The following is a 12,449-nucleotide window of genomic DNA, read 5'->3' on the forward strand; positions in this document are numbered from 1 at the left end:
CATTCAAAGATTTAGTATCAAACATTCTATAGATTTTCTTCTTCTAGCACTTGAGCACAATTTTCTGTTTCATTATACTCACGAAAGATATTAAAAAGACGAAGCGTATGAGACAAACTTAACTCCATTTTTTGTAGTTTTCTTTTATAAACTAAACTAGTGACCAAACAAGAAACAAAAAGATTCGATTGCAAGATCTAAAGATATACCTTCAAGCACTCACCTCCCCGGCAACGGCGCCAGAAAAGAGCTTGATGTCTACTACACAACCTTCTTCTTGTAGACGTTGTTGGGCCTGCAAGTGCACAGCTTTGTAGGACAGTAGCAAATTTCCCTCAAGTGGATGACCTAAGGTTTATCAATCCATATGAGGCGTAGGATGAAGATGGTCTCTCTCAAACAACTCTGCAACCAAATAACAACTCTTGTGTCCCCAACACACCCAATACAATGGTAAATTGTATAGGTGCACTAGTTCGGCGAAGAGATGGTGATACAAGTGCAATATGGACGGTAGATATAGGTATTTGTAATTTGAAATTATAAAAACCGCAAGGTAGCAAGCGATAAAAGTGGGCGTAAACGGTGTTGCAATGATAGGAAACAAGGCATTGGATTCATACTTTCACTAGTGCATGTTGTCTCAACAATAATAACATAGATAGATCATATAACAATCCCTCAACATGCAACAAAGAGTCACTCCAAAGCCACTAATAGCAGAGAACAAACAAAGAGATTATGGTAGGGTACAAAACCACCTAAAAGTTATCCTTTTTGTTCTATCTATTCAAGAGTTCGTAGTAAAATAACATAAAGCTATTCTTTCAGCTCGATCTATCATAGAGGTCATACTAGAATAACACCTTAAGACACAAATCAACCAAAACCCTAATGTCACCTAGATACTCCATTGTCACCTCAAGTATCCGTGGGCATGATTATACGATATGCATCACACAATCTCAGATTCATCTCTTCAACCAACACAAAAGTACTTCAAAGAGTGCCCCAAAGTTTCTACCGGAGAGTCAAGACGAAAAAGTGTGCCAATCCCTATGCATAGGTTCATGGGCGGAACCCGCAAGTTGGTCACCAAAACATACATCAAGTGGCACATGATATCCCATTGTCACCACAGATAAACACGGCAAGACATACATCAAGTGTTCTCAAATCCTTAAAGACTCAATCCGATAAGATAACTTCAAAGGGAAAACTCAATTCATCACAAGAGAGTATAGGGGGAGAAACATTATAAGATCCAACTATAATAGCAAAGCTCGCGATGCATCAAGATCGTGCCATAGAGGGAACACGAGAGAGAACAGGAGAGAGAGAGAGAGATCAAACACATAGCTACTAGTACATACCCTCAGCCCCGAGGGTGAACTACTCCCTCCTCGTCATGGATAGCGCCAGGATGATGAAGATGGCCACCGGTGATGGGTTCCCCCTACGGCAGGGTGCCGGAATAGGCTCCCGAGAGGTTTTTGGTGGGTACAGAGGCTTGTGGCGGCGGAACTCCCGATCTATCTTCTTCGTGGATGTTTTTAGGGTACGTGGGACTTTATAGGCGAAAGAAGTCGGTCGGGAGGTGCTCGAGGGGCCCATGAGATAGGGGGCACGCCCAGTAGGGGGGAGGCGCCCTCCTATCTCCTGGCCTCCTCGAGGCTCTTCTGATGTGAACTCCAAGTCTCCTGGATGATATTCTTCCAAAAAATCACGCTGCTGAAGGTTTCATTCCGTTTGGACTCTGTTTGATATTCCTTTTCTTCGAAATACTGAAATAGGCAATAAAACAGCAATATGGGCTGGGCCTCCGGTTAATAGGTTAGTCCCAAAAATAAATATAAAAGTGTATAATAAAGCCCATAATTATTCAAAACAGATAATATAATATCATGGAACAATCAAAAATTATGGATACGTTGGAGACGTATCACCCCTCCCCCGCATCGATTAGATTATCGATGCCACCGCAGGACACGACTCACTGTGTTTCCTCGATGCATACTCCAGATACCATCAAATAAAGATGAAGGAGTCCTATTAAGCCGCAACGACATTTATCACCCCATACGGGCCTTTTTGATTCAACACTATGCCCTTCGGGCTCAAAAACGCTGGTGCCACCTACCAACGCATGATTCAAACATGCCTGGAGAAACAAATCGGCAAGACAGTTGAGGCATACATGGATGACGTAGTCATCAAAACTAGGCACGTCTAGTCATTAATAGACGATCTACATCTCACATTCGACAACCTCCGAACATATGACATCAAGCTCAATCCGGAAAAGTGTGTTTTCGGTGTTCCCGCTGCAAAACTGTTGGGTTCATCATTTCCAACAGAGGAGTTGAGGCAAACCCAGCTAAAATCCGAGCTTTGTCACAGTTGGCTACGCCAACAGATCCTAAACAAGTCCAAAAACTATCTGGATGTGTGGCAGCTTTAAGCCGCTTTATCTCCAGACTAGGAGAAAAGGTGTTGCCACTCTATCACCTTCTCTGACGCACCGATCACTTCGAGTGGACGGACGCGGCAACGGCCGGACTTGAAGAAATAAAGGCTCTTCTAGCAAGCAACCCAATCCTGGCCGTGCCGAATGTCAGCCACACACCAAGTCATAAGTGTGGTTCTCGTCGTCGAACGAGAGGAGGACAGACACAAATTCCTGCTTCAGAAGCCGGTCTACTATGTATCCACTGTCCTCACGCCATGCAAATCCCGGTACCCTCATTACCAAAAAATTGCATACGCGGTGTTCATGGCATCCCGGAAGCTACGACACTACTTTCAAGAATGCTCAATAATGGTAGCCTCCGAAGTACCACTCAATGACGTAATAAACAACCGCGATGCTACGGGCCAGATCGCCAAGTGGGCCATTGAGCTCCTCCCATTCGACATAACATACAAACCGCGTCGAGCCATTAAATCTCAAGTACTAGCCGACTTCCTCGCTGAATGGACAGAGGCCGAACTCCCTAAAGAGTATGATAGATATTCCAACTGGGTCATGCACTTCGACGGCTCCAAAATGTTGGCGGGCTTGGGAGCAGGCGTTGTCTTAACATCCCCCACCGGAGTTACAGTTCAGTACATACTCCAAATATTATACACAGACTCTAACAATGCACCCAAATACGAGGCCTTGTTGCATGGTCTTCAGATGGCTGTCTCCATGGGCATACAATGCCTACAGGTGCGCGGGGATTCAAACCTCACAATATCCCAAATAAATGGAGATTTTGACGCCAAAGACCCGAAGATGGTGGCTTACCGTAATGCCATTCTCAAAATGTCGCTCGGTTCGAGGGGCTCGAGTTTCACCATGTGGCCCGAGAAAGTAATCAAGCGGCAGATGTGCTTGCTTGCATCGGCGCCAAACGCGACCCTGTCCCACCTAACATCTTTATGGAAAGGCTTTTCAAGCTATCTGTGGTGTGGCAAGGAGAGAGCGGCAACACCAATCCGGATCCGACTATAACCCCAAATTCAGAACAAACTGACATCATCAGGGGCTTAGCCACCGAAATTACACCATCGACCCATCTCATCATGGCAGTCATTGCCCCATGGGCTGAACCCTTCTTAGCCTAACTTAATAGACGAGAACTCCCCGCGGATCAGAATGAGGCGCGCTGCATTGTGCGGTGCTCTAAAGCTTACAAGGTTCATGAGGGAGAACTTTACAAGAAAAGCGCTACCGGAGTACTCCAAAGATGTATCTCCGAGGAAGAAGGGCGGCAGCTCTTGGCTGAAATTCATGCCGGTCTCAGTGGTCACCACGCTGCAGCTCGGGCCCTTATAAGCAAGGCCTTCTGTACAGGTTTCTATTGGCCAACAGCCCAAGCAGACGCACAGGACCTTGTCCAACATTGCGTCGGATGCCAGCTTTTCGCCAACCAAAGCCACACGCCACCCACCGCTCTACAAAAAATCCCCATCACTTGGCATTTTGCGGTCTAGGGGCTTGATATGGTCAGACCCCTTAAAGGAGGAAGCCATAAGAAAAAATATTTGTTGGTCATGGTGGATAAATTCACTAAGTGGATAGAAGCCAAACCAGTTAAAACAGCCGAAGTCGGACCAGTGATAGATTTTATATCCGGTGTTGTGCACCATTATGGTGTTCCACACAGCATCATCACCGATAATGGCTCCAATTTCACAGCCGATGAGGTGAAAACTTGACGTGCTAATCTGGGCATCAAGCTCGATTACGCCTCCGTCTATCACCCGCAAACCAACGGTCAAGTCGAACGAGCCAATGATCTTATTATGAGCGGCATTAAACCTAGACTAGTGCGGTATTTGACAGAATCACACAAGCACTGGGTCGAGGAACTCGACTCCGTACTCTGGGGGTTGCGGACCATGCCCAATCGCTCTACCGGATATACACCTTTTTTCATGGTGTATGGCGTAGAGGCTGTGTTACCCTGCGATATTATTCATGACTCACCTCGAGTGCGCATGTATGAAGAGAGAGAGGCCGAGCTTGATCGGCAGGACCGCTTAGATGCCCTGGAGGAGGAGCGCGACGTTGCAAAAGCCCATTCCGCATTTTATCAACAGCAGGCCCGCAGATATCAAAGCAGAGAAGTACGGGCCAAGACTTATAATGTTGGCGAACTCGTTCTATGCTTGCCGGAGAAGAAAAAGGACAAACTCAAGCCCAAGTGGGAGGGTCCCTTCATCATTGACGAAGTCCTCATAGGAGGAGTGTACTGCTTGCGTGCTGCACCAGACAATCGCCTAGAGCCGAACCCATAGAACGCGGCCAGACTTCGAAGATTCTATGCCTAGCGCCGGACTCTTCGTTTGTCTCCTTTTTTCCCTTTTATTTCCACTATTTATTTTCCTCTCTTTTTACATTTTCTTTTTAAGATTTTAAGCTCTCATGCGGCTAAGCCGTACAACTACGACGCACACATCCTAAAATATGTACGTCAATTATACATGGGGGCTTCTTGTACATAAGCTTATTATTATTATTATTTGTCGAGCATCAAGCTCACCACATATGTGTCTTTTCCGTGTATGTACCTTTTCTTCACCATTATATGCATCGATATGACTTAAGTTTTGGCCAAGCTAGGTTGCCTGGTTCCTATGCTTATGCCCTACGTTCCCGTTAGTCGGCTAAGGCATAAAGGGAGCACCTCTGCGATTGTTACTGCCGGGTCATCCGGATGTGTACCTCAGACTGGGTGAAGCCGAAAACTAGCGTTCTTAAGGGAATATTCGGTCGGCGGACTAAAAATGTTTTTTTCACTCATTACACTATGAACCCCCAAATGTTACGTATGTTGTGGTTTTTCAATCACAGTTCGGACATGCACGTTAACGCATGCGGACCCAGGGAAAGGAACCCTTAACGGAACTATTCTCTCTGGAAGATGTTTCTTACAATTAAAAATATAATATAACATAGCTAGCCGGATACTGGTCTGTTAAAGCAACTATGACCCCTACGCCTGGTTTCCACGCATACCCGGTATATATTACTGAGCGGGTATTCGGAAGCACTCCACACCTTTGGGTCCAGCGGTTAAAGCGAAAAGGTCCGCCATGACATTTGTTTTATAATCCGACTAGGGACAAATTTGTCAATTGAAGTACATAGTCACTTGGACTCAAAAACTTCTCCCTCTATGCCCTCCAACAGGCTATCTAGCCTACAATCTTGTTGGGAATACTTAGCAGCTATTTGTACCTCGTCATATACCAAACTAACAGGAATTTTCTTTTCCATCTGACCCTAAAGGTCCGACCTGGGCCATGTGATTCGGGTCGAGCTTGGTATACCGTGTTTTCACCATGGCCCAGGCCTCTCGCGCACCTTCCCGGCAGGCCGATATCTTCCATAATCGGAAGCACCGCCGCGCTCCCTTGAGTAGTTGTACAAGCTCCTCCATACTTCCTAGAGGGGAGTCGGATGGCCATAAGGCCTTGGAAATACTTTGCATCGCATGCCGAGCTCTCTCGTGCATTTGTGATAGCCCTTGTAGTAGATCACCCGAAGATCCGGGCATCTCCTCTTCAGGACGGCCGGTCAGCATACCTACAGACATAACTTTGTCAGTTCCTTTCCTTGCCGAACTATGTAAAGGTAAGTTTGAACACATACTAAATATGTCGCCTCGTAGCTTCTTATTTTCCTTCACGGAGTCAGCCAGCTGGGCCCGCACATCTTTTAGTTCCAAGCCCAGCTTGGTGTTGGCATCTTGGAGTTTGTTCTTCTCCTCCCTGACACGTGTCAGTATATGTTCACCCGCGGCCAGTTGCCTTTGAGCTCCTGGTCCTCCCGCCTATGCGCCTTCCAGTACCTCTCGCGGATGATCTGACGACTCTGTCATAAGATGTGCACATGCATTAATAATTCTGGTATATGATTATGTTTTCTCGATAGAGGGGAACATTGCCAGACACTGCCTTCTTGGATTTCTCCAGTTCGGTGGTAGCAGCAGCTAGCTGGGCCTGACACTTTTTCAGCTCTTGACACAACAGATTGTTCTTCTCTGTGAGCACTGGTTGTACAATGATCCTTAAATCAGTTGTACCAACTGTTTCAAGTCTCAGGGGCTACTGGTACATAATTATCAGAATTGTACAAATGTGTACTTACCCGCATATCTTTCAAATACTGGTATGTGGCTCTGGCAAGCCCATCCCGAGCAGCTCGGATGTATGCATCACGCGAGTTGAAGGCGTTGAATGCCTCTTCTGAAAAACCAGGGTCACAAAGAACGGCCCGTCGGCGCCGATGATTCATGGCACTTTCCACTTCAGAGTTCGTGACGGATACATTATCCAAACCCTCCGTAGAGGGACAATCCGGTGTCACTCCTGCGTGAGCCTTAGTCCTTGAGATAGGATCTGGAATCTGGCTGGTAGAGGCATGACCGCCAGGATCCCCGGACATAGTCTGGTGAATGCTTTTCCTGATAAGACACAACGGATAGTGTCACACTTCGATGTGACAGCCAACGAGCATATTTAAAAACTCGTACCTCTTTCATGAATGCTCGGTCGTGTTGGTATTTGCCTTCCTTTTTGAAGGCCTGCTCGGCACAGGTGTCGTTCTCTTGAGGGTCGCCTCAGGTGTAGCATCGCATGCCGATCGCCTCCCCTTTGGAGCATGAGACAGTGCGGTGGGTGAGGTAGAAGGAGGAAATTCTTTCAAATAAGAAGTCTCATGATTACTTACGTGTGAAGAAGGAAGAAGAACGGGATAGTCAGCGGTGATGGCCACTTCTGTGCTGTCATGGCTTGCCTGGTAGAACACTCCATCCTCAAGCTCTACGAATATATCCGGATCCTCTTTGAATCCGGGGTCAAGGGCCCGGTTGTGGTCCTCTGGTTGTGCGGGGCTGTGTATCTCCTTGGTGATCTTCCACCATTCCTATTACAAATGGACGGATTAATGTTTATGGAAAGGGACTCAGGGAGTAAATGGAGTAGAGTAGTGGGATGGAAACTCACCTAGCTGGGAGGGTTGTACATGGAAAATCCATCTCTGTGATTAATGCGGATGAACTACTCCTTCTCCCCTTTGTATAGTCTGGCCAGTATTTTGGCCAGAGCGGCGGGGGTATCCGGACCCTTCCGGCCACAACGGGTGGCCTCGTCTTCTCCGTTATAGTTCCACATGGGACGCCTTCTGTATTGGAGTGGTTGGACTCCCTGTACTACGGATGTCGCCATAACCTCGACTACTGAAAATCCGGACCGGGCAAGCGTCTTTATCCTGCTCATCAATTGATGGACTTCCGTGCTGTCTTCCTCCCTGAGGCTCCAAGGGCGCCAGCTGTAGCGTTTCTTCAACGGAGCACTTGAAAATTCGGGAAGACCCATTCGGATGGGTCAGGAAGGGAGACGTCCTCAATATAGAGACATTCGGAAGGCCACTCTTCTGATGCCTTCTTCGGTGTGCCGGGCAGGTATCCAGTCCCGGCAATGCACCATACCTCGGTGCCGCCCACTTGAAATATCAATCCCTCTTGATTACGGGGGACGAGGAAGAATAGCTTCTTCCATAAATCAAAATGGGCCTCGCAGCCCAGGAATAGCTCATAAAGGGCAACATAGCCCGCAATTTGCAGAATGGAGGCAGGAGTGAAATTGTGCAGTTGGAGGCCATAATACTCCAGAAGCCCTCGGAGGAACGGGTGGACTAGAAATCTGACACCTCTAAATAAATTGGAAATGAAGCATACTTGTTCCCCCCTGGATGGGTTGGGGAAAGTCTCCGTCTGTGCCCCACCATCAAAGGAAGCCAATCTGGCTCAAATGAGGACTAGGTCTGTGGGGGGAAGAAATCCCTGTGTCTGCAGCTTCACTAGCTGATCATGGGATACGGAACACTTTTCCAAATCACCCTGTTTGGGGCCGTGAGGGCGGGAGGAAGAGCTGGGAGTGCTAGCCATGTTGGGGTGGTTTTTGCTGGCAAGCTCTGAGGATTCCGCGCTTGGTGTGGGCTGGATCTGAAGATCCCCATCTCTTTAAATAGACAAACTTTCTTGCATGGTCAGGTTGGTAAGTGCAAAAATTCCCGACCTCTCGTATTCTCTCAACACGCGGAAGCTGAAATCATGAAGGTGCAGAAGCCGATGGGTGCAACATTAAATGAAAAGCCGGATACTGCTCTTTAAGTCAAGTACTTTGAACTCATCGTCATTGAAGCCTGGTTCAGGGGCTACTGAGGGAGTCCTGGATTAGGGGGTCCTCAAACGGCCGGACTATTAACATGGGCCAGACTATTGGGCTATGAATTTACAAGACAGAAGACTTCCTCCTGTGTCCGGATGGGACTCTCCTTTGCGTGGATGGCAAGCTTGGTGATTTGGATATGTAGATTCCTTTCTATGTAACCGACTTTGTATAACCCTAGCCCCCTCCAGTGTCTATATAAACCAGAGGGTTTAGTCTGTAGAGACAACAACAATCATAATCATAGGCTAGACTTCTAGGGTTTTAGCCATTACGATCTCGTGGTAGATCAACTCTTGTAATACTCGTGTTCATCAAGATCAATCAAGCAGGAAGTAGGGTATTACCTCCATAGAGAGGGCCCAAACCTGGGTAAACATTGTGTCCTCCGCCTCCTGTTACCATAAACCTTAGACGCACAGTTCGGGGGCCCCTACCCGAGATTCGCCGGTTCTGACACTGACAGGCGCCTGCCCCAATTCGGCCTTCCCCCTTCCTTATTCATCGGATGGGAAAGGAAGGAGCGGGGAGGAGGGAAGGAAGGGGGAGGCCGAATCCCTTCCCCTCCTTTCTCTCTTTCCCACTTTCCTTCCCCTCAAGTGCAGCCCATATGGGGGGCACAGCAGCCCCTGCTGGCTGCTGTGTTTCCCCTCTTGGCCCATTAGCCCCATATCTTTGCCATGGGGTGCCCGGAACCCCTTCCGGTGACCTGATATGTATCTGGTACCCTCCGGAACACTTCTGGTGTCTGAATACTATCGTCCTATATATCAATCTTTACCTCGACCATTTCAAGACTCATCTTCATCTTCGTGATCTCATCTGGGACTCCGAACAACATTCAGTAACCAAATCACATAACTCATATAATACAAAATCGTCATCGAACGTTAAGCGTGCAGACCCTACGGGTTTGAGAACTATGTAGACATGACTGAGACACCTCTCCGGTCAATAACCAATAGAGGAACCTGGATGCTCATATTGGCTCCCACATATTCTACGAAGATCTTTATTGGTCGAACCGTTATGATAACATATGTTATTCCCTTTGTCATCGATATGTTACTTGCCCGAGATTCGATAGTCGGTATCTTCATACCTAGTTCAATCTTGTTACCGGAAATTCTCTTTACTCTTTCCGTAATACATCATCCTACAACTAACTCATTAGTCACTTTGCTTGCAAGGCTTATTATGATGTGTATTACTGAGAGGGCCCAGAGATACCTCTTCGATACTCAGAGTGACAAATCCTAATCTCGATCTATGACAACCCAACAAACACCTTCAGAGGTACCTGTAGAGAATCTTTATAATCACCCGGTTAGGTTGTGCCGTTTGATAGCACACAAGGCATTCCTAGGTATCCGGGAGTTGCATAATCTCATAGTCGAAGGAATATGTATTTGACATGAAGAAAGCAATAGCAATAAAACTAAACGATCAATATTCTATGCTAACGGATGGGTCTTGTCCATCACATCATTCTCCTAATGATTTGAACTCGTTCATCAAATGACAACACATGTCTATGGTTAGGAAACTTAACCATTTTTTTATTAACGAGCTGGTCTAGTATAGGCTTACTAGGGACACGGTGTTTTGTCTATGTATCCACACATGTATCAAGTTTCTGGTTAATACAATTCTAGCAGGAATAATAAAATTTATCATGATACAAGGAAATATAAAATAACAACATTGTTATTGCCTCTAGGGCGTATTTCCATCAGTTATCGGTACTTCATATGACTTGTTCACGATTGCATTGTTCCTTAGACCATGATACCAAACCAACACACCGGATGGTTACTTTGGGGATTACCACATGCCACTCCATAAATGGATGCGAATAAAGGTGACTTATGGGTATACAGGAAACGATTGTCTCGGTACCTATAGTTCAAGACTGGGATTTGCGCCTCTCACGATAGAAAGATACTCTCTGGGCCCACTCGGTGTTACAATGTCATTGTTGTCTGGCCAGACACTTGTGATTGTGATCACGGGATACCGAAACACGAATATGAGTAAAGAGAGTGAAATCGGTAATGAGGGTAACCGGTATAGTAATCAAGAAGTTGATTACGGGTGTCAGTGTCAAAACTGGCAGACTTCGGGGTAGAGGGTCCTAAGCTATGGATCTCGGATCGATGGTAACAGGGATGAAAGAGACATGGTCGGTAGGCGGCGGGAGATATCTTGGAGTATACGCCAAGTCTTTGGTAGATGTAGTCTTGATCGCCTCCACGCGTGTAGCTTCTAAAGTCTACCCGAATGAGAATGAGGGCCTACAGGCCCAGCCCGAGGACTATGGGCTGAGTAGGTTGGCACACTTAGTCCAGGACACCATCAACGGGGATACTAATAATCTCTCCTCGAGTTTTGTAAACGTATTGTGAAGCAAAGGGAACGGTCTTTGTAAAAAAAGGTTCGCTCGTGAACTTTGTGAATATGCGGGAGTTAATAAGGGTGTCTACATTCTGCTATCAACAATCGACCAGAGGGGGTTTTGGGTCCTGTCACTTATTTTCGAACCTGTAGGGTCACACGCTTATCGGGTTCTAGTCCCGATTACTGGAGAAATGAGAAATGAGTTAAAAAAGCACTGAAAGAGTTTCAGATAGTTCCCAAAGTGTTTCGGATGGTTCCAGAAGGTCTTTGGGAATTCTTGAAATGTATTCCAAATCTATGTATGGAAAGTTTTTGGAGTACTTGGAATGGGTTCCCGAGACATCAAGAAAATTTAGGATTTTATTTGTGCAAGAAAGTTGTGAAGGACCGTCATGAGATGATGACCCTTAGTGGGCCTATGGGATCCCAAATGGAGCGCCATGGGCTTTGGCAGGCCCTAGGTCGAATTGGCAAGGGAAGGATTCCTTCCCTTCTTAGGAGAAGGATTCCTCCTCCTTGGACGCCCGTCCTTCCTCCACCTATATATATGTGGGAAGGCCTCCCTGTTGAGACACACCAATCCAAAGGGACTCTCTCCCGCATAGCTCAACGCTCTCCCGGTCTAATTGACCTAAGTGTTTAGGTTCCTAATTAGACGGGTTATAGTCTCAGTCTAATTGGTCTAATAGAATTAGACACATAATTAGAACAGAAGAGCCGCTAGGCTTTCTCTCTCTCTAGTTTTCTCGCCATTCTTCTTTTTGGACGTCGAAACACTGACGGACTACTACTTCAGAAAGCATGGATACCTCGGAGGGGTCGTCTACTTCAACTCTCGTCTCGCGAAACATTCTCATGACTGGGAGTTGTAACCTAGTTGTGGGTCGGTGCGCTACACCGACTCTTCACTGCTTTCGCTTCTCTGCTCATTGGTGAGTATGATCGTTACCTCCATCTTCATTGTGTTCCTGGTTGTGATTGTGTAGTATAAATTTTTGTTGTGTAGCACGTTCCTCTACAAGGATTGTGTTACTGTTAGTGTCATGGTAATTAATTGCGTTGTCGTTTATCTACGTCCTCGAGCTCGCTAGCGCTTCATCCGTGAGGAGAAGGCCACAACCTTGCTCTGCTCCATCACCCACATCACCCATAAGTGGGTCACCGTCGACGAGTTATTTGCCAGAGTTGGCAACTTGAGTACATTGATTTACTCGACACCCTCGTTCCCGACCCTCGACCCCTCGACGACCGGCGATCCTCGACACCCTCGTTCCCGACCCTCGACCCCTCGGCGACCGGCGATCCTCGACCCTCGTTCCCGACCCTCG

The sequence above is a fragment of the Triticum dicoccoides genome, chromosome 1B, assembly GCF_002162155.2.
Source record: "Triticum dicoccoides isolate Atlit2015 ecotype Zavitan chromosome 1B, WEW_v2.0, whole genome shotgun sequence".
Lineage (NCBI taxonomy): Eukaryota > Viridiplantae > Streptophyta > Magnoliopsida > Poales > Poaceae > Triticum > Triticum dicoccoides.